The 21,843-nt window shown below is 45.9% G+C and overlaps 1 pseudogene; it reads left to right on the top strand.

Annotated features, from left to right (window-relative positions):
* Positions 1-2,214: 2,214 nt before the first annotated feature.
* Positions 2,215-2,298, top strand: LOC138990076 (U4 spliceosomal RNA; annotated as a pseudogene).
* Positions 2,299-21,843: the final 19,545 nt, after the last annotated feature.

Below are 21,843 nucleotides of genomic sequence, written 5' to 3'. Positions count from 1 at the left end.
GACCTGAGTTTGATCCCTGGGTTGGGAAGATCCCCTGGAGGAAGACATGGCAACTCACTCCAATATTCTTGTCTGGAGGATTCCATGGGCAGAGGAGTGTGGCGGGCTGCAGTCCATGGGGTCACAAGAGTTGAACACTTCTGAGTGACTAAGCACAGCAGAGCACAACTCCTTCTTGGGGCCCATCTGGGTTGGGAGAGGGGCCTCCTGTCCTGAGAATGGGCACATCCTCCCCTCCACACACACACCTCATTGTCCCTCTAGCTGCCCCGGTGAGAAGCCAGGACCCTACAGAGGCCAAGGTGAGGTGACAAGCTTCCCTCGGCAGCTGCTTCTTATCCACCTTATAGAATGAGGCAGCCACACTTGGGGATCTCGTGCCCTGAGACTGAAGAAAGTCAGATCATCATGACCAGCACGAGGTGGGAGCATCGGGGAAAGACAGGCTGGAGATCCAACTGTTCCTGCCTCCTACCAAAGCCATCCCTCTCCTCCCTCACAGGAATACGGAGCCTCTGCCGAGTGAAAACGAGGAGTGAAAACAAGGCACCAAGTCGGTCCCCACAGAGGAGAACTACCACAGAGCAGCATGCAGGACAGTGCAGCTGCTTAGGGTCGGAATGGAATGGAGGTAATCTGAGAGACAAATGGTACAATGAAAACTATATTGTTCCCGTCCAGGTGACCCCCACCCCCAACCCCCGCCCATAGTGCTAGCTCGTCATACTATATCAGCTGTTGAAGACTTACTTTTAGTTTATTCATCTTATCCCTATAAGATGGTTTTCTGCAACGAGGTCGCAAAGGGCAAAAGCTGAGTTCAAAAACAAACAAACAAAAAAAGTGAAGGGAATAGATGAAAGGACTGAAGGAAAGAACTGTGGACAATGGGGGACTCCAAGCCACGGAGGTGGGGACAGAGGAGCGTCCAGACATGGTGGCCACCAGGGGGCACTGCTGCCCCATCCATGGCCCTGGGGGTAGGCGAGACTCACAGGGGTTTCTGGAAACTCAGTGGGCTTCTGTCCCTCCCCCGCCCCACTTTAACTCCCAGACTTTACCTTAAAGCTTTGCGATCTCTCCTCCTGGGCCCCTGGGGTTGCCTCAGGCAACTCTGGAGGGACTCTTCCCTGTGAGCCTTTTCCTGAGAGGGGGCAACAGTAGCCTGGCCAGGGCATGTAACATGGGGATGATGGAGGCACTGGGCGGGGAGTGAAGAGGCTTCCTGGATTTGCACTCAGTTCTGTCCCCTTTGTTTGAGGCCAGGCCCCTGAGGGAGTGGGGGTAGGGAGCCACCTCTGCCTGTAGGGTAGAGACAAGCAGAGGACTTGGCAGGCCACAGGAATCCTCCTCTAGTGCTCTGAAGCTCTGTTTTCCCAACACATTCAGGAAAGGGGCACTCAGCCTGGCTCTCTCAGTCAAGTAGCAGACTCAGGGGGATCTGGACTGGTAAGCCACTGTGAACCCTAGGGGGTGGTGGTGGAGTGGGGGGACTCCCTGTGGCCAGCAGGGGCTGGGACTTGCTCTTAGGAGCAGAGAATCTGAGGCCAGGCAGTGCACGTTCCTAGGACCATTTGCAGTGACCCCTGTTCCCCTCTGTCTGGGGTCTGGCACTGTTGTCTACAATCAACGTTCACCCACGTCTGGACAGACACCCTGACAAATTCTATACCCTCCCCGGCTTCTCCATTTTCAGTTCTGCTCTTTAGACACCAAACGCTCCCATCTCTACAACCTTTCTCATATTACCTTTGCCAAGGTTGTGGCTTAGCAGATATTAGTTACACTGTAGGTCCATTGATAGGTTCTTGCAGATGACATTTGAGGGTCTGGCGCCCTTGAGACAAGAGGAGACACCAGCAGAGTCCAAGCACTGGGGGAACCCTGTGCTGTCCATCCCCAGTGGGACCCTAGGCAGTAGGCTGCTGGGGGAGATACCCCAGCCTCAGGCTGAGTCTCAAGGAAGAGGGGGCAGGGTCTGGAATAGTAGACCAAACCATTGCGAATTTGGGAATGGCTGCTGATGCCATGGGGGATGGGGATGCGTAAGAAATTCTGGAAGTTGGGTGCTGTCCAGGCAGCCAGCCTGCCTCTGACACACCCAGTCCTCATTTGGATTTGAGCAAAGGAGAGTGGAGAGCAGGAGGAAGGCACCCAGGAGCCTGCGAGTTGTGCCTAAGCCTTTGGATCCCACATCTGAGGAACACGACTATCAGCTTTGAGCAGTGGTAGCACCGTCGCCTCTGAGGTTTAACCAAGGCACGATTGTTACTGATTGAAAACATGAGACCAAATTCCAGCCCCCTCCTCCCCACAGTGGCAGGCTGAGGCTCCACATCCATTTCCTGCCTTGGTCAGAATTGGCTGCAGAACAGGACGTGCCTGCTGATGGTGACTCCAGCCGGGAGAGGCTGAGGAGGATAAAGACAGAGACGAATGGGGATGCCAAGGGGAATGAAGCATGGACCTAAAGAACTGATGCCCCTCCCGTCCCATCCGAGTCCTCCTGGAACCCCAGGCACATGCCAAGGGATAGTGCAGGAAGTCCCTGATGTAAGCCCACCTTGTGGTCACAATGCCATACTGCCATGATGCTGTGGGGACGGCCAGCTCCCCAGCCATCTTCCCCCCCACCCCCCAGGAAGGTGGGCTGTCCTTCCATAGCCATTTTCACCAGTCCTGTAGATGGTCAATCCAAGATACACAGGTTATTAGAGAGATCATAGCAAATGTCAGGTTTAAACAAAGCCCTCGTGCTTTGCAGTCAGGGTTCAGAGGAGTTAAGCAATCACACAGGGCTAGATCCAGTCTGCAAGTTTGACGTCTGAGTCCTAACTGAGTTCTCCTCCTCTGACCCCAGAATCTCCCAGAAGCTCTCTGCAAGAGATCAAGAAATCAGCAGCTCTGATCAAAGTACTAAAAAACTCAGCTTCCAGATTATGATAGGTGAGTTAGTCAGCGTGGGCGTTTGCAAACAAACGTAGCAACTCACCATCTCACTCAGCGTGGTCCTGAGGGCCTTGCCTCATGTAGAGCCACACGCCCACTGTCTCCCTCTCGATCCCCTCTGCTGGAAAATGAAGCCAACTTCCCTACCTCAGAGGGATGCCACCAGATTACCATCGTAAGACACACACGCACTAATGTCTCACCAATCTGAAATCAGCTTGCAGTCAAGAACACAGAAGTAGAGTAGGCCCCCAATAGCCAGCGCAGAACCAAAGTCCAGGTGCCAAAGGTCATGTCCTGTGCTCACCGAACGTCCCCTCAAACGCATTCAGATCCTTGTAACTCTTGCTTCACAAACAGTTCTAACAAGCTGACCTCTCAAGTTTTCTTTTGTTTCGGTTTGGCTTTTATTATCATCATTACATTTTTTGATCCATGGAATATTAGAAGGAGCCAACAAATTAGAAGAAAGATTCTGGGCTGCTAGGGATAGGTAGATTGAAAATCACCAAAGTGATTGCACGAACACAGGGAAGCAAAACACACACTTGCTCCTGTAAGTCCTTATCTCATTTTTGGTCATTTTCAAGCTCAAGAATGAGACTCCCCCTGCATTAGTGCTTCCTCTTTCAGACGCACTTACACACAACAGACAGATGCTCCCAGCCTCTCCACTGCCTTAGCAGATAAGATTATGACTGTAAATTAACATAAAGATTCTCCAGAGATGGTGCACAGAAACTGTGCGTGTAGGATATGGGAGGAATGTCTAAAACACTTGAGAAAAAACCGTTTCCAAGCTCCCATAAGCAGTTTGGAAGCTTCTATTTATCTACAAATAATCGACATGCTCCAGATAATCTTTCTTCCTTGTTTATTAAAGGAGGCCCTAAAAGCCCCCCCAGGTCTCTGTTGAATGATTGGATGAATGGATGGATGGGTGGTAAATAAATAAAGCTGGGGACAGGGCTGGAGTTATTTGAAAATAACAAATCACTTTGCTTTCAATATAGCCCAGTGCAGACTTTCCCTGATTCACACATTTCTCCCAATGAATCTGCACCAGTAAGACCAGACTGATTTCATGTTTCTATGTTTTGGATCATTTTTACTGCTTATATTCTAGGATGGCATCCAACATTCAGATGAAAAGTCACAAATCCATCTGTTCAGAAGTTTCTAAGTGTCTAGGTGACTAGCATCAGCAGATACAGGTGCTGTGTATCCATTCATTCAACAAATATTTATTACGTGTCTATGCCATGCCTGGCTTTCTGCTAGACCCTGAAAATCCCAAACTGAGTAAGACTGATTATTCAGTCAACTTCACAAAACCACATCAGCTTGAAGCAGGAGGAAGAAAGCAGCCATGTACATGACCTGCTCCATGGCTAGCCCTGTTTTAGACATCTTCATATGGTACCACTTTATGTTTCATGACCACCCTCAAAATTAGGTATAACTCTTCAACAGATGGAGAAACTGCAACTCAGAGAGGTCGGGTAACTCGTTTAAGCCACACAGCCAGCAAGAGTCAGATTGAGAACTATAGCCCATTGCTCTGCACAGCCCAACGTAAGGTCCTCTAATGGGAGGCAGAGAGCAGACTGGACTGACTCTGCCATCCCCTGCTGCATCTCTGTCAGGGACATGACCAACTCTTCTGAGCCTCGGTTTCTTCATCCATCTAATGGGACCACAATGCCTCCCTCAGAGGTCAGTTGTCAGAACGGAAGGAAATAGTACAGGTGGAGTGCCCTGGCTTTGGACCTCACAGCCATTGGGTAAATGAATGTTTATTACATGGGGCGGGGGGGGCGGGTACAGTCTCCAAACCCTCTTACCTCCCACTCCCAGACACCCTCTCTGCCAGTAACCATTGACAGTAAGCATCCCCAAATCCTTCCAGAACTGGGCAGCTCAGGACTACCTGAAGCACTCTTTTCTAGGGTTGGAAGGCTATACTCACCTGTGTCCCCATGAGCTCAGACCACACCAAGTTCTGGAGAAGACACAGGCCTTCCCAGGTGGTGACAATTTAGCTCTGGAGACAGGGTCTGTCCACAGGAAGTGTCGGAGAACTCCTAAGGCGCATCATTTTTGAAGAATGGAATTGGGAGGCCTGGAGGCTCTCTCTTCCTTCCTCAGCCTCAACTCCCTCCACCCCAAGAAGGAGCTGAGCTGACCCTCAGGCCATCCTTCCTAGACAGAGGTGGCCTGGATCCTAAGACTCACCAAACTGATTCTGGTTTTTCCATCTCCCTCTCTCTCCTGCTCAGTCACATTCGACACATCATCCTGTGCGACTCCTAAGTCAGCCAAGTATCTCCTGGCCTTATGAGAGACTAGTCACAGAAAGACAATGGGAGAGAGGTCCCATCACCCCAGACAGCATCCTTTGGACATAGCCTTATTGGAATACATGGTGGAAGGACCTGGAATGCAAGAAAATAATAATAACAAAGTCTCCAGTTTTCTTTGTATCACAGAACATTGAAGGGAATGCGGGCCTTAGAAATCACCTGATCCAACTGCCCTGATTTTACTGATGAGGAATCTGGGCCCAGATGGAGTTAAGGGGCTCAGCTAAGAGCACCCAACTCTCTTTGACCACCAGCATCTTGGCACCTCTTTTGCATGCACTGTTCTCAGCTGTTCTTCCTGATGTAAATGCTTCCTTTCTCTTTTTTTTTTCCCTTTCCCTTTAAAAAAAAAAACAACTTTTTATTTTGTATTGAAGTACAGTCGGTTAACAAGCAATGTTGCAATAGTTTCAGATGAACAGCAAAGGGACACAGCCATAAGTATACATACATCCATTCTCCCCTAAACTCCCCTCACATCCAGGCTGCCACATAACATTGAACAGAGTTCCTTGTGCTATACAGTAGGTCCTTGTTGGTCATCCCTTTTAAATATACCTGTGTGTACATGTCCATCCCAAACGCCCTAATCCCTTCCCCCCAACCTTCCCCATAGCAACCACAAGTTTGTTCTCTAAGTCTGTGAGTCTCTTTCTGTTTTGTAAGTTCCTTTGTATCATTTCTTTTTAGATTCCACATGTAAAGGATGTCATACAATATTTCTCCTTCTCTGTCTGACATTTCACTCAATATGACAATCTCTAGGTCCCTTATGTGTGGAGTCCTTTATATCGTATGACATCCCCTTCCCTTTGATTTTAAATCTTTCTTTCAAATGACATGTCCTGAACGTCATGTGATATGATCTTGAAAAACAGTATATGTGGAGGTCCTAGTTTATTCAATGTTAATACTGTTGAAAGCTGGGAGAAGATATTTGCAAACAAAGCAATCAACAGGAGATTAATCTCCAAAATATACAAACAGCTCATGAAGCTCAATATCAATAAAACAGGGCTTCCCTGGTGACTACATGGTCAAAGAATCCACTTGTCAATGCAGAAGACATAGGTACGATCCCTGGTCCGGGAGCATCCCATGTGCCGCAGAGCAGCTAAGCCTGTGTGCCACAACTATTGAGCCTGTGCTCTTACAGCCCAGGAGTTGCAACTACTGAGCCCATGTGCTGCATCTGCTGAGGCCCAAGTGCCTAGAGCCTGTGCTCTGCAGCGAGAGAAGCCTCCACAGTGAGAAGCCTGAACACCATAACGAGACAGTAGCCCCCCACTAGCTGCAACTAGAGAAAAGCCAGTGCAGCAACAAAGACCCAGCACAGCCAAGATACATAAATAAAGTTTAATATCAATAAACCCAATCAAAAACTGGTGCAAGATCTAAACAGACATTTCTCTAAAGAAGACATACAGATGGTTAAAAAGCACATGAAAAGACATTCAACATCACTAATTATTAGAGGAACGCAAACCAAAACTACAATGAGTTATCACCTCACAAGGGTCAGAATGGCCATCATCAAAACATCTACAAATAGTATATGCTGGAGAGGGTTTGAAGAAAAGGGAAACCTCCTGCATTGTTGGTGGGAATGCAAACTGGTACAGCCACTATGGTGAACACTATGGAGGGTCCATTAAAAAAAAAAAAAAAACAGAAAATAGAGCTACCATAGGATCCAGCAATCCCACTCCTGGGCATATATCTGGAGAAAAACATAACTTGAAACGATCAGATCAGATCAGTCGCTCAGTCGTGTCTGACTCTTTGCGACCCCATGAATCGCAGCACAATGATACATGCACCCAACTGTTCACTGCTGCACTATTTACAATAGCCAAGACATGGAAGCAACCTAAATGTCCATCAACAGAGGAATGGACACACACACACATATAATGGAATATTACTCACCCATAAAAACAACAAAGTAATCCCATTTGCAGAACATGGATGGACCTAGAGATTGTCATACTTAGTGAGATAAGTCAGAAAGATAAATATCACATGATATCACTTTTATGTGGAATCTTTAAAAAAAAAAGCTATAAACAAACTTACTACAAAACAGAAATAGAGGCAAGCAGATTTACAGATGTAAAAAATAAACTTATGATTACTGGGGAGGGGAGGGATAAACTGGAAGATTGGGATTGACGCATATACACTATTATATATAGAATACATAACTAATAAAGACCTACTGTATATAGTCCAGGGAACTCTACTCAATGAAGCTCAAAAAGAGTGGGTATATATATGTGTGTGTGTGTGTATCTGTGCACATATATACATGTAAAACAGATTCATTTAATATATACATATATATAATAGATTCACCTTACTATATACCTGAAACTAACACAGCAGTGTAAATTATACCCCAATTAAAAAAAAAAATCTTGAAAGCAAATCAAATCCATTTTAAAATTTGTTTCATTTTCTTTCATTTTATTGAGGTATAATTGACATGGAACATTATATTAGTTTCAGTTGTACAACATAATGATTCAATATTTGTATATAGTGTGAAATGCTCATGACAATAAGTCTGTTAGTATTTGGCACCATATAGTTATAAAATGTTTTCTTGTGATGAGAACTTTTATGATTTATTGTCTTAGGAAATTTCAGACATGCAGGATGTATTATTAACTACAGTCACCATGCCATACATGACATCCCCGTGACTTATTTATTTTAAAACCTTTTATTTATTTTGTACCTTTGGACTTTCTTCATCCATTTCACCCACCCCCCTCCTGCCTCAAATCCATTTTTGAAACAAAGGAGCTTCTACTCTGCCCCAGCCCTGACATCCGTTGCCAAACAAATGCAGGCTCTTTAATGTCTCTGATCAGTATCTGCTCACGTTTAGACAACCTCCTCACAGGATCCTTGCACTGGTCTAGCACAAATACTTGAGAACAGGTGGGAAAAACGAGAAGGTGCTGCCCAGAGCAGTGGGAGTCTACCCTCACAGCTTGCCCTTCATACAGCAGGACAGAAAAGGCATTCACTTTCCTCCTCCATGTCATGATACCAACCGAAATTACCTTTAAATGAGGAAGAAAGTCATTATTTAATCAATAGGATTGCGTCAATTGAGGGAAATTTGTCTCCAGTGTAAACAAGCGGAACGTCTTTGCGCTCTGTGAAAACAAGGTTAAATTACTTGCAGATCCTGCGATAGAGAGAGATGTAGGAAGTGAACCTGAAGCCTGACACATTCAAGGTCTGGGAACCGAAAATAATAGGGATTGTTCCGATTTTTCCAGCAGAATCAAGCACAGAGATGGCACGGCTTTTTGTAGAATCAAGGATGCCTGTGCCCTGCAAAAGGCGGGCAGCTGATCCCTGTGGAGCTGGCCACTGTCATGGACCTGCAGGGGGCTAGTATTGGGCAGAGGGTGGCCTTTAAAGGAGGAGTAATCCAGTTTCAGAAGTTTAGTGCTTCCTGTTCACAGCCCTTCGTCTGCTCCATCAATTCCACCCAGCAGATCACAATAACAATAAGTTATTACAACTGTAGCTGATGTGGATTGAGTGTCCACTCCATGTCAAGCATGCTGAGTACTGTTCAACATCCACAGTAGCCTTAGAAGGTAGCCACTGTGGTCATGCCCATTTCACAGATGAGGACGGGGGCAATGACAGCTGGAGAATGGTGGGGCAGTTCTGCCTGGTTCTAAAGCCCGTCAACTTAATTGCCGTCTCAGGACCCCAGGTGCTCATCCTGGTCCCCACCCAGGGGTCAATAGCGCCAGACCTGCCCTTTGGACATCCCCACAACCACAAGAGGAAAAGGACAGAGTATCTTCTCTTGTTTAGGGAAGGGCTCGGCTGGTCCCAGGAATCCTCCGTGGGGCAACCTTCGTGCCTGCTTCTCTCCATCCCTTCTCCATCCAGGTTGATGCCTTCAGCCGCCCGAGGAGCTTCTCAGTTCTGAATGTGATTTCTGTTGAGGCTAAAGGCAGTTGGTAGGGTCTAAGTCCTGACAGAACCCCTTGGTGGGAGTGTGACCTCCTCTTTCTTTTCACCTACTCTGGGAACTGTGCTAGCAGCCAAATGAGTCACTGACCCTCTCCCTTTAGAACACAGGGAACCAGAACCAAAGATGTTTTAGTTCTGGACTTTTTGAAAGCCAGATTCCATCAGTTTTATCTGGTCCATCAGTACATTCTGGCTAATATCCATTTCCTGCTCTCTCCTCCTCAGATCCCCCACCCAACCCTCAGCTCCAATTCTGAAGTGTCTAAATGTGTCATAATGGACCTTCCTTCCATGACTATCTCTCTTCCATATTCACCGGGAAAATACAGTCTCCACACTGAGTCCCTGGGTCGCCCTAGCAGGGACCTGATGTGGCCAAGACCCAGGGGCCCTTGGCCTCGTCCGGGAGAGGCTGTGACAGTCTGGCCGGGTTGCCTGATGCCACAGCCAGGCCCACAAAGCAACAGGCTGACCTGCTGAGAAGTTTCACATTTAAAGAAAGAAAAGCGAAATGAAACCGATTTGACCTGGGAAGAAACAGAAGACTTCTCAAGTTGCCAAAGTGACAAATGAGACAGGGAGGCAGGGCAAATCTGAACTCTGGGGGGCAGGGGTGGGGGGCAGTCCGGCAGAAGGAGCCCGGATGGACTAGAACAGGCTGGGGGTGATGGGAGGACCGGAGACAGGACGATTTATCCCGGCTGGGTGGGGAGAGCAGGCAGAATGCTCCGCGGAGCTAGACACAGTCCACCCTTTGTGCGCGTATTTATCTAACTCGTCAATTTTATAGCCACATTACCTTCCGAGTGGGCAGGAAAGCAGATATTGGGGCCGTCAGGGGGCCCGGCTGTGGTTTGCACAGCATAATGACAGATGCCAAAAACAAAGAGGAGGGGAGAGGGCACTTCAGAGACCACAAAAGAGCCTTTATAATTACGGGGCGGCCTCCCTCGGGAGCCCGCCCGCCTCCCCCTCCTGCGGAGGTGCCTGCTGGCTTCAGGGGTGCTGCCTGCCCGCCTGCGCCGGCAGCTGCCTAGCACGCGTCTATTAATAACCGTGCATGGACTTGGGACCTCTTACGTCGCCGCCTCGCTTCTCCAGGCTAAATAGCGGCAGTCCCTTTAACCTTTCTTCATGGGCCTGATTTTCCATCCCTTTAATCATCCCTGTCACTTTCTGCTGGATGGGCTCCACTCTCACCACATCCCTCCCCCAGGGTGGGGACTCCGAGCCAACTGGAAGAATGGGCCCCACGACCTAAAGAGCAGCTCCTTTCCGCCGCCCTCCCTCCTCACAGGCTTGCCCTGCAGCCCCTGGTCCTGGGAAGCCCACAGTCAGGGCAGCGCCCAGGCACAGTAACTGTCATTCATGACGCAGTTGGAGCTCTTCCCTTCTCTCACTTGGATGATCCCCATGATCAAAAAGTCACTAAAATCCAGGCATCTCCTCTGAGCTGATTCTCACCGTTTTCTCTCCCCATGCCCTTCTATTTCACTGCCCCACCCCCACCTGGGCCTGAGACCCCCAGTCTATGGGACCATGAGAACAGGCCTCCAGCCAGCTTTCCTGCTGGCCGTCTTATCCAGGCAAAACCCTTAAAAGCCAGCTTTGGAAATAATTTTTTAAATCAAATGTCATTTTTATCACATCCTTCCCTTTCTTAAGAGCCCTGAGTAGCTCCCTGTTGCTATACAGGACAGCAAATGTAAACACTCGCCAGATTCTGGGTCCAGAGTGCACTTTGCCTGCCTACTCCACTCTGCCTTTGTCCAGATCCTCCGTCAGAAAGCTGTCCCTAGTTAATCTTTTCATCAGCCCTCAACTTTACCAGCCACCCATCCTCACAGCAGTTTTGTTGGAAACTATCTGGAGTGTGTGTATGTATGTATATAGGTTAGGGCTCTTTGACTGCAGACAACAGAAACCAACTCTGGTTTAAGAAACAGAAAGGGGTAGATTAAAAGAAGGGCTAAACTACCCATATGAAACAAAGCAACTCTGACGGTCTTTCTAGAATATTGCCATCAGATGATCAGCTCTATCCTTATTCATCTCTGCTAAAGATTCAGTTTCCTAGAATCTGCACAATCTTTGTGACCAGCGAGCAGAGCTCTATGATCAGCTGCCCCACCAGAACTACACTGTGTGGGGGACTGGTTGCCAGATAGAGAAAGTAAAAACACAGGACGTCCAGCTAGATTTGAATTTCAGATAAACAATGTATAATTGTTAGTATAAAGCTACTCCATGCACTATTACCTGGATTTGTCCTCTTATTCTTCCTTTCCCAAAGTCCCACTCTGCCTTCCCATCTGGTGGCCATAATACACTGTTGTACTTCACACCAAAAAGATTTCTTCAATTTATCATCAAGCCTGTGGTTTTTACTTCTTTCTCCATAACTTTAATAATCTAGTTTAGATTGTTTCAGAACCACACGGTAACTGACACAAACAAAAAGGCTCATGTGTGCTTTGCAATCACTTATTATTTGTTCTTTACCTCTGTTCAGGAAAAAACAACTTTCTTTGACTCCTCTCTTTTGCCAGATACTCCTAAAACAACCCTAATAATATTTAGTATGTGTATAATTCTTTACAACTTAGCATGCATTTCACATTCACTATTTTATTCAGCATCATAAATGATCATAATTACTGAGTTAAGTGGTTAGTTGGCACTCTATCATATAGTACCCCATTTCACAGATGAGAAATTAAACTCTGAAAATTAGATTATAAAAGCTAGTGTGGATTCAAAGTGGTGGACCCAGGACTTAGAACAATGTGTTCTTTCTGCTACATCATGAGTCAACAAACATTTTCTGTGAAAGACTAGATAGTAAATATGTCAGGCTTTGTACGCCATACAATTCCTGTCGAAAATGCTCAGCTCTGCCACTGTAAAACAAAAGCCGCCCTAGTCAATAGCCAATAAACTGTATTTGCAGAAAAGGTCAACAGGCCATATTTGGCCCACAGGATGTAGGTGATGTATCTCCTCTGTACCACGCAATAAACTCTTTTCAATCTTTATCAAAGTTTGCCTCTGATTGTAACGCCATGGTTTTGACTTATAGCAATATTAGATCTTTCCACTACTCTTTCCTTTCCTTCTTCCCTCTTCTATGTCAGTATTGTTTGGACAATAAGTGACGTGCCTTCCCACTCCCACCTTGGTCACTCCTCATTTAGTTGCTAATCATGTCCAACTCTTTTGTGAACCCAAGGACTGTAAGCCCACCAGGCTCCTCTGTCCATGGGATTTCTCAGGCAAGAACACTGGGGTGGGTAGTCCTTTCCTCCTATAGAGTATCTTCCCAATCCAGGGATCAAACCCACATTTCCTGTAATTGGCAGGCAGATTCTTTACCCCTGAGCCACCCAGGAAGCCCTTGGTCACTCCAACACTGTGGCAGAGTTTCTCTCATACTGTGAACATGCCCAGATAAGCTGATGCTTCCTCCCCTGGATCCTTCTTTACTACAGGTGAGATCACTACTGCTGAGCTTTGTGAGGTGCCTACCTTTCGGGGACAGGGCACTCTCAGGATTAACTAGGTTGAATCACCCTTCCAGCTTCCCCTCAGTCTGGGTTTCATGTGCCTCCTCCCTTGAACCTTCCTCACGGCAACCGGGCCCCAGGGAAATTCACAGAATGGTAACTCCAGTAGCAGGCCTTCCGGTGCACATTTCAGCTCTGGTTCATGGAAGATGGTTTAATTCCATCCTCTGCCTGCAGAGAAGACTGATTCAAATACTTCTAGGGAGGCGAGCACTCCCTCGAGCAAACCAGCTGGTTTGCTTTATATCCTTCACTGTTTTTAGATCCTGAGACAGTGCGAGTTGGGGACTGTGTATAAACAACATCCTCCTGGGCCAAGAGGCCAGTTGCTTAGATGACTGCAGTTGCAAATCCTCAAGAGTAGTGATTTGCCACTGGAACCAGAATTCTACACTATAGGAGCCAGTGGGACATAATTGACACCTCATGTAAGGGATTCCAGGTCTTTAAATAGGCTTCTAGATACATGTGTGTATATATACACCCAAGCATAGAGTCAAAAGAGATTATAAAGATCAAGTTGTCCATGTCATTTACAAATAAGGAAACCAAAGCCCAGAGAAATCACCTTAGGTTATCATGATCTCAAGTGGTAAAGATCCATACTGTCTTTATAAATAGTATCCATAAAGATGATAAAGAAGGTGATCAATGAAACTGATATTTATAACTATAAAGCCTTTCTTTAATATCTATATATTTTATTTTAAATAGGAGGCAGGGAACATGCTTAACGTGGTATAGCTCAAAAGCCATGCATGAGATCAACTTTTTCAGAAATATTTATATCTGGCTTTCTCAAGGTTTACATGTGTCCCAAAGGTGGAGGTCTTTGGGAACACCAACAACCCCCTTCATATGTCTTCACAAAGTCTCCAGAAGGGTCAAGAGAGGCAGCAAAGGGGAGAAGGTACAAGTAATACTTGGTCTCTGAATGCCCAGACTCTACTGTTTAGAAGTTGCGTGAGTATGAGCAAATAATTTTTTTTGGCGGGGGAGGCAATGCCATGTGGTGTGTGGGATCTTCCCTGACCAGGGATTGAACTCATGCCCCCTGCACTGGGAGCTCAGAGTCTTGACCACTGGACTCCAGGGAAGTCAATAATTTATTTTTTTAAGCTCAGTGTTCTCATCTGTAAATGGAGCACAGTAATAGTGCTTATCTCATGGAGGTGAGGTAATAATTAAATGAGATAATATGTACAGGGTACTTAACATAAGGCTAACTTAGTAGCAACTACTCAACAAACACCACTATTATTGCAATTGTTGGCATTTTAGGCTTTTTGCCTCAAGTCTAACTATAATTTTGGGTTGACCACTCTGCCTACCTTTCTGACTGTGAAACACGGGTAATGATTCAGCAGGAGAGATGGATAAATAGAAGTTACTTATGACCTGGGGAAACAATTCTACCTCCTAGCCCAGATCAGCCCCACATGACCTCCAGGCTAAGAGACAAGGTGCATGTTCTGAGCTGGGTCTTCTCTGAGGGGCTGGCCTCTAGGCTAGGGCTCAGGAGTTCTGAAAGAGGTTAGGGGCAGTCGCAATTCAGAGAATTAGTGGAACAGACCGAGAAATGTAGAAAATGCTCACACACAGTTTTCTTTGTGGATACTCTTTCTGGTAATATGATTTTTAATCAAATTGTGTCACCTTTTGAGAGTCCTCCAGGTTGAGGGCAAGAGAAATCAGAGAATTCCTACAACAAAAAGATGAAAGGGTCAGGATGGACCCTGGATAAGGGTCATGCTTTGGGGGTACCTCAATTAGACCAGGCTGTAGTATTTGCAACATCTTCAAACCGTTTAAAAAAGTACAAAGGAAAAAGGCAGACTGTCTAGAACTTCATTTTCCTGATGATAGAAGAAATGTACTAGACAAAACAACCCTTTCACCTTCTCCCTCAGTTACTTGGCAGCCACAGAAAACACATGACAAAAAGTTCCAGGAGAACTTCATATTGAGTTTGAAAAGTACAATTCCCACAACGAGTGACTAAAGTAGCAATATTTTAGCCCTTTGCAGGAATCTGGTTATTATTACCATTAATGCCAAGGATCTTGTTCCTATTCTTTTTGATTTAAGGTAATTTTCTTCATAAAAGGCCTGCTTTGTTAAGCTCTACACAGTCACATTGGTTTGGGTGGAAAGAGGACGGGACCCACTAGGAAAGTATCAGGTTGTATTGAAACTCTAGAGGACCTACTTATAGAGAACCCCCTTTGTTTCTCCTCTGAATCTGATGTAGTTCTTCAGTTTTCCAGTGCCCTAATTTAAGCATTGTCCACTCTGCCGATGCTATCTCTACTGGAACATGACAACTTCCAAGGACAGTCTCTGGGAGGCAGCACCTACCCTGTCAAGCTTGGCTATGACCTGATCAAAGAGACTCAGTCATGTATAGAAAGTGATCCCATGATTCAGGGGGCCCAGCTTATAGGCAATGAGGAGAGGCAGATACTGAAGAGAGAGACATCTAATCCAGGGTGTCTCAACTAGGGCCAGTTTTGCCCTCCAGGGGACACTTGGCAATTTCTGGAGACATTTTTGATTATCACAGTTTGGGCAAGGGTGAGCATTCTATTAGCATCTAATGGGTAGAGGTCAAGGGTGCTGCTAAACATCCTGCAAAGCACAGGAAGCTCCCACCACAAAGACTGATGCAGCCCCAACTGTCAATAGTGGCTTCCCTGGCGGCTCAGTGGTGAAGAATCTGCCTGCGAATGCAAGAGACGCTGGAGAAGTGGGTTTGATCCCTGGGTCAGGAAGATCCCCTGAAGAAGGAAATGGCAACCCACTCCAGTATTCTTGCCTGGAGAATCCCATGGACAGAGGAGCCTGGTAGGCTCCTGTCTATGGGGTTGCAAAGAGTTGGACGCGACTGAGCACAGAGGCAAATGTCAATAGTGCTGAGCTAGAGAAACCCTGAAACAGAGATACAGGAGCCCTCTGGGCTGGCCCCGCTCACCTCCCGTGGGCATAGTTTGCCCCCCTTCTCCTCACTCCCTGAACTGCAGACACACAGAACTTTGACCACACTGTATTCCATCAGCATATTTGGATCCCTCTGCCTGCCAGGCGGAGAAGGCGATGGCACCCCACTCCAGTACTCTTGCCTGGAAAATCCCATGAATGGAGGAGTCAGGAAGGCTGGAAGTCCGTGGGGTCACTGAGGGTCAGACACAACTGAGCGACTTCACTTTCACTTTTCACTTTCATGCATTGGAGAAGGAAATGGCAACCCACTCCAGTGTTCTTGCCTGGAGAATCCCATGGATGGAGGAGCCTGGTGGGCTGCAATCCATGGGGTCGCTAAGAGTCGGACACGACTGAGCGACTTCACTTTCACTTTTCACTTTCATGCATTGGAGAAGGCAATGGCAACCCACTCCAGTGTTCTTGCCTGGAGAATCCCAGGGACGGGGGAGCCTGGTGGGCTGCCGTCTGTGGGGTCACACAAAGTTGGACACGACTGAAGCGACTTAGCAGCAGCAGCAGCAGCAGCACCCTACCAGGCTCTTCCCTCTCCTTTCATCTTATCCTCCAGATATCAGCTCAGCAGATGCCAAGCCTTTCCACCATGACTAAGTCAAATCCTCCCTTCCATGCTCTCTGTCCTTTATTCTTTCTTTTTTTCCAAGGATTTTGAATATATCTTTCTGGCTTTCTCAGAACTCCTTAAGCTCCCTGCCTCTTAGCTCTTACAAGTGTGGGCTACCAGCACCAACTCTGGAGCTGGGTGGCTGGTGTTTGAATCCCCACTCGAGCATCTTGTAGTTGTGTGACCTTAGACAAGTTACCTGACTTCTCCACATCTCTGTTCTTACTTCGAGCGTGAATATAATAACTGTAACTAGGTCAATAGGGATGCTGTGAGGGTTAAATGAGAGGCACTTGTAAAGCGCTTAGTACAGCGTCAGGACCATCATGTGTGCGTGCGTGCTCAATTCCTTCAGTTGTGTCCAACTCTTTGCAACCCTATGGACCATAGCCTGCCAGGCTCCTCTGTCCATGGGATTTTTCAGGCAAGAATACGAGAGTGGGTTGCCATGCCCTCCTCCAGGGGATCTTCCCCACCCAGGGAACAAACCTGCATCTCCAGCACCTCCTGCACTGCAGGTGAATTCTTTACTGCTGAGCCACAAGGGAAGCCCCAGGACTATCATGAGCACCATATAAATGCTTGCTATGATTATTATTTCAGGAATTAAAAACTGCCCTTCTGAGACATGGAACTACACAGGAAAGATATGCAGCGTCTTCTCTTCCCAGTAGCATGACCCTGCATCCCTGTCTTTTCTCCACCAGAGGAACCAGGGCTCAGATCATTTAAGACAAGGGAATCAAAGTCAACACTTTCTATTTACAGATAAAGAAGTTGAGACCCAGAGAGGTTAGGGAATTTAGAAAAGTCACATGGTATGTTTCTTTCTACCAGATCAATCTCTCTCTCTCTCTCCCCGCCCTACTTTCCCCCATCTCCTCTCCTCCCATCCCCACTTTGAGGCGATAACTAGTAGGATTCCTGATCTCCACCAAATGAATATTCCATAGCAACTATCTCCATCTGACTAGAGGTCCCAGCTCCCCAGCCTTTCTACAAAAGACCTGGGAGTTATAAAATCCTTGCTTATCAGAACAAAGCACACCAAACAGAACACAGTAAGGTTACTAATCAGAGATTTAAGGTACTTACACAACAGCCTGGAAAAAAAAAAAACTAGGCCTGAAAAAAAAGAGCAGACCAAGGGCAAATAATAACCTAAATAAATTAAAAAAACACTGAGGCAGTCCCCCTGAAGTTTTCTGCTATTACATCACTGATCCCGAGACAGGGCTGTGGAATGTCTCTGCAGGGATACATGGGCAGAGCCATATCACATTTGTTTTAACTCCCTCATATCCTATTTCACTCTTCAGCACCCTCCCAGCCTCTCATGGCTGTTCTTACTCTCTTTCCACCCCATGCAGGTTTTTGTAAGCCTATTCTTTGCCAACACTGTAGTGTTGTAGTTAGCCCAAAGAATCCCTGGGACCTCAGACCTCCTGGAGAGGACTGTGTTTAGACTATGGAGTGGCAACATCTCTGACCTCTTGGTCTGGCCACAGCTAGGAAGCCCATGCCTGTATAAGGTCCTACTCTTTAGAAAGACATGAATAAACTGTAATAGCATAAGTACAACCAGGAAAAGACACTTCATCGCGTGAAGACAACAGGGTAGAAAAAACCTGAGGGTGGAACGTAAGAGCTGTCTTCAACATCTTGAAGGGCTACTGGGTTTCCAGGTTGCAGCAACGTTACAGAATGAGATAACATAAACGCCCAATTCTGCTACGAGCCCATAAAAATGCTGGTAAAATATAGCAAAAAAAAAAAAAAAGTTTTAAAATAAATATAGCTTAACTCATAAAAATAAAGTAAGAATTCTAGATGCCAGGGGAAAAAAGAGGGAACTTCTGGTCAGAGTGGCAACCTTTGCTGATGCACAACGGTCCAGAGAGATATTGACACCAAGGCTTAGAGGCTGGGGTTTTAACACGTGCAGAAGAGCAAAAGATGGAGCTTTGGGTCCTGTACTAGAGACTCTAGAAGCATTAAGTGGATGATTGCTTCAATTTAAACCCCATTCACAGGCCCAGGAAAACCCCAGTGGCACGTGTCTTGTTCCAGAGTTGTAGGTAAAAAAAACAAAGACTACCCCCCTCCCCGAAAAAAAACCTCAAATGACCTCTAAATACAAGAGTGTTCTCCAAATTTGCACTCCTTACCTGGTATATTTGTCAGGGTTCTTCAGAGTAACAGAAACAACACAACGAGTTTATAGAGAGAGAGAGAAATTTATTTCAAGGAATTGGCTCAGGCAGTTGTGGGGATTGGCAAGTTCGAAATCTGCAGTGGAAGAGAAAAAAATGGACCAAAAAAAAACTCAGGCAATATAACAGAAGACAGAAAAGAAGCAAAGAAGCTAAGAGATTAAAACCAAAACATTAAGCTATCAATATATATCAGTAACAACTGCATTCCAATAATAAATATCATTGAAAAGGGTTCAAATTACCTTCTAAGTGATAGAAATACTAAGATCAAATAAGAAATACAGCTCTTAAAATATCATAACACAGAAAGTTTGAAAGTAATGAGACTGGAAAAAATATCAATCATTATCCAAAAGAACAAGTGATGAAGCAACAATACAATCAGAAAAAGGTTACAAAATGATGAAAAGAAGAGTTCTTTAAGAAAATACAACAATCCTAAACTTGGGTACCTCTAAAAACATAGCCTAAAAATAAGAAAGGAAGGAAGGAGAGAAGGATAGAAGGAGGGAGGGACAGAAAGAGGGAGACAAATTCACCATCAAAGTGAGAGATTGTATCTGAAAGCAGACTCAGAGAAATGAGTAAAATTACAGAAGAAAAGGGCATTGACTATGTCAATAGAGGAAAATTTTGGTTTTCAGAGCCGACTAAAATTGACACGGGTTGCCTTGGGAAAGAGAACTGCAAAACGATGGGGGTTTTGCAGAATCTGTATGACCTTCAATGAGGCTGTTACTGTCACACGCAAGCATCAGACACTTGGTTTCGTAAAGGTAGGAACCATGTCTGTTTTGTTCATTCTTATTTACCCAGTGCCTAGAGCAAAGCCTGGCACAGAACAGTCATCATTAAGTGCCAATCAAATGAATGAATGAATGACCCAGGTACAAAAATGGGTAAAATCACCTCCAGAGTGGCTTCCAACTCTAAGATTCTGTGATTCTTACATGCCCATTCCTCTGCTCTTTGCCCTTACTTCAGTCTGAGGTCCAGGGTAAACCACAAACCCAGGAGTCTTGAGGCTGGCACTGGCAAGCAAGGGCAGGGTCAGGACTGGATGGAAGAGTAACATAGGAGCCCAGAGGCTAGAATCCAGTCCTGCAGAGACCTTCCAAGTATCTTCCTGCCACAGAAATTCCTCTTGGCCACAGTAATTGCCCTGGCCTTGGGCCTGAAGGGAGGTGGCAGCCAGCCAGCAAATGGCAAAGTCTTTCAGTCAGGACGTCTTGTCTGTGGTGCTTTCAAGAGTGGAAAGAGGCAGGACTGTGAGGAGGTCACCGGGTCAGTTGGGTCCATAAACCAAGCTTCTCCCACATACCAGGTTCTGGGACATATGAAAAGTAGAGGATGAGGTTCCTAGCTCCAGAGATTCCTTAGATAAAAAAGGAACATTGTCCCTGCACTTGGGACCCTTCAGTCTGATGGAGAGACATAGCCCGACCCTCACAGAGCCTCAGTTCAGTTCAATTGCTCAGCCATGTACAACTCTTTTTGACCCCATGGACTACAGCACACCAGGCTTCCCTGTCCATCACCAACTCCTGGAGCCTACTCAAACTCATTTCCATTACGTCGGTGATGTCATCCAACCATCTCATCCTCTGTCATCCCCTTCTCCTCCCACTTTAAATCTTTCTCAGCATCAGCATCTTTTCCAATGAGTCAGTTCTTCCCATAAGGTGGCCAAAGTATTGGAGTTTCAGCTTCAGCATCAGTCCTTCTAATGAATATTCAGGACTGATTTCCTTTAGGATTGATAGGTTGGATCTCCTTGTAGTCCAAGGGACTCTCAAGAATATTCTCCAACACCACAGTTCAAAAGCATCTGTTCTTCAGCACTCAGCTTTCTTTATAGTCCAACTCTCAAATCCATACATGACTACTGGAAAAACCGTAGCTTTCACTAGGTGGACCTTTGTTGGTAAAGTAATGTCTCTACATTTAACATGCTGTCTAGGTTGATCATAGCTTTTCCTCCCAGGAGCAAGTGTCTTTTAATTTCATGACTGTAGTTACCATCTACAGTGATTTTGGAGCTCAAAAAAAATAGTCTCTCACTGTTTCCATTGTTTCTCCATCTATTTGCCATGAAGTGATGGGACCAGATGCCATGATCTTCGTTTTTTGAATGTTGAGCTTTAAACCAACTTTTTCACTCTTATCTTTCACTTTCATCAAGAGACTCTCTAGTTCTTCTTTGCTTTCTGCCATATGGATGATGTCATCTGCATATATGAGGTTATTGATATTTCTCCCAGCAATCTTGATTCCAGCTTGTGCTTCTTCCAGCCTGGCATTTCACATGATGTACTCTGCATATAAGTTAAATAAGCAGGGTGAAAATATACAGCCCTGATGTACTCCTTTCCCGATTTGGAACCAGTCTGTTATTCCATGTCTAGTTCTAACTGTTGCTTCTTGACCTGCATATAGATTTCTCAGGAGGCAGGTCAGGTGGTCTGGTATTCCCATCTCTGTAAGAATTTTCCACAGTTTGTTGTGATCCACACAGTCCCTTGTGGCTTAGCTGGTAAAGAATCTGCCTGCAATGCAGGAGACCTGGGTTCAATCCCTGGGTTGGGAAGATCCCCTGGAGAAGGGAAAGGCTACCCACTCCAGTATGCTGGCCTGGAGAATTCCATGGACTGTATAATCCATGGGGTCGCAAAGAGTCGGACATGACTGAGTGACTTTCACTTTCACACAAAGGCTTTGGCGTAGTCAATAAAGCAAAAGTAGATGTAGTAGATCATGGAGCCTGTTACGGACTAAATGTCTGTGTCCCACCAAATTTCATATGTAGCAATCTTAACCCCAAAGTGATGGTGTTAGGAGGTAATTAAATCATGAGGGTGGTGCCCTCATGAATGGGATTCATGCTCTTCTAAGATTCCAGAGAGCTCCCTCACCTTTCCGCCAGGTGAGGACACTGCAAGAAGGCCGTCATCTATAAACCAGCAAGCACGCTCTTGTCAGACATCACCAGAATCTGCTGGCATCTTGATCTAGAACTTCTCAGCCTCCAGGAACAGTGAGAAATAAATTTCTGTGATTTAGAAGAAACCTCATCTATGGTACTTTCTAATAGCAGCCCAAAAGAACTAAGAGTCTCTAGAATGAATGCCACTACAGCCCCT

The sequence above is a fragment of the Bos mutus genome, chromosome 11 (assembly GCF_027580195.1).
Source record: "Bos mutus isolate GX-2022 chromosome 11, NWIPB_WYAK_1.1, whole genome shotgun sequence".
Taxonomy (NCBI): Eukaryota; Metazoa; Chordata; class Mammalia; order Artiodactyla; family Bovidae; genus Bos; species Bos mutus.
This window is presented reverse-complemented; position numbering and strand designations above follow the sequence as displayed.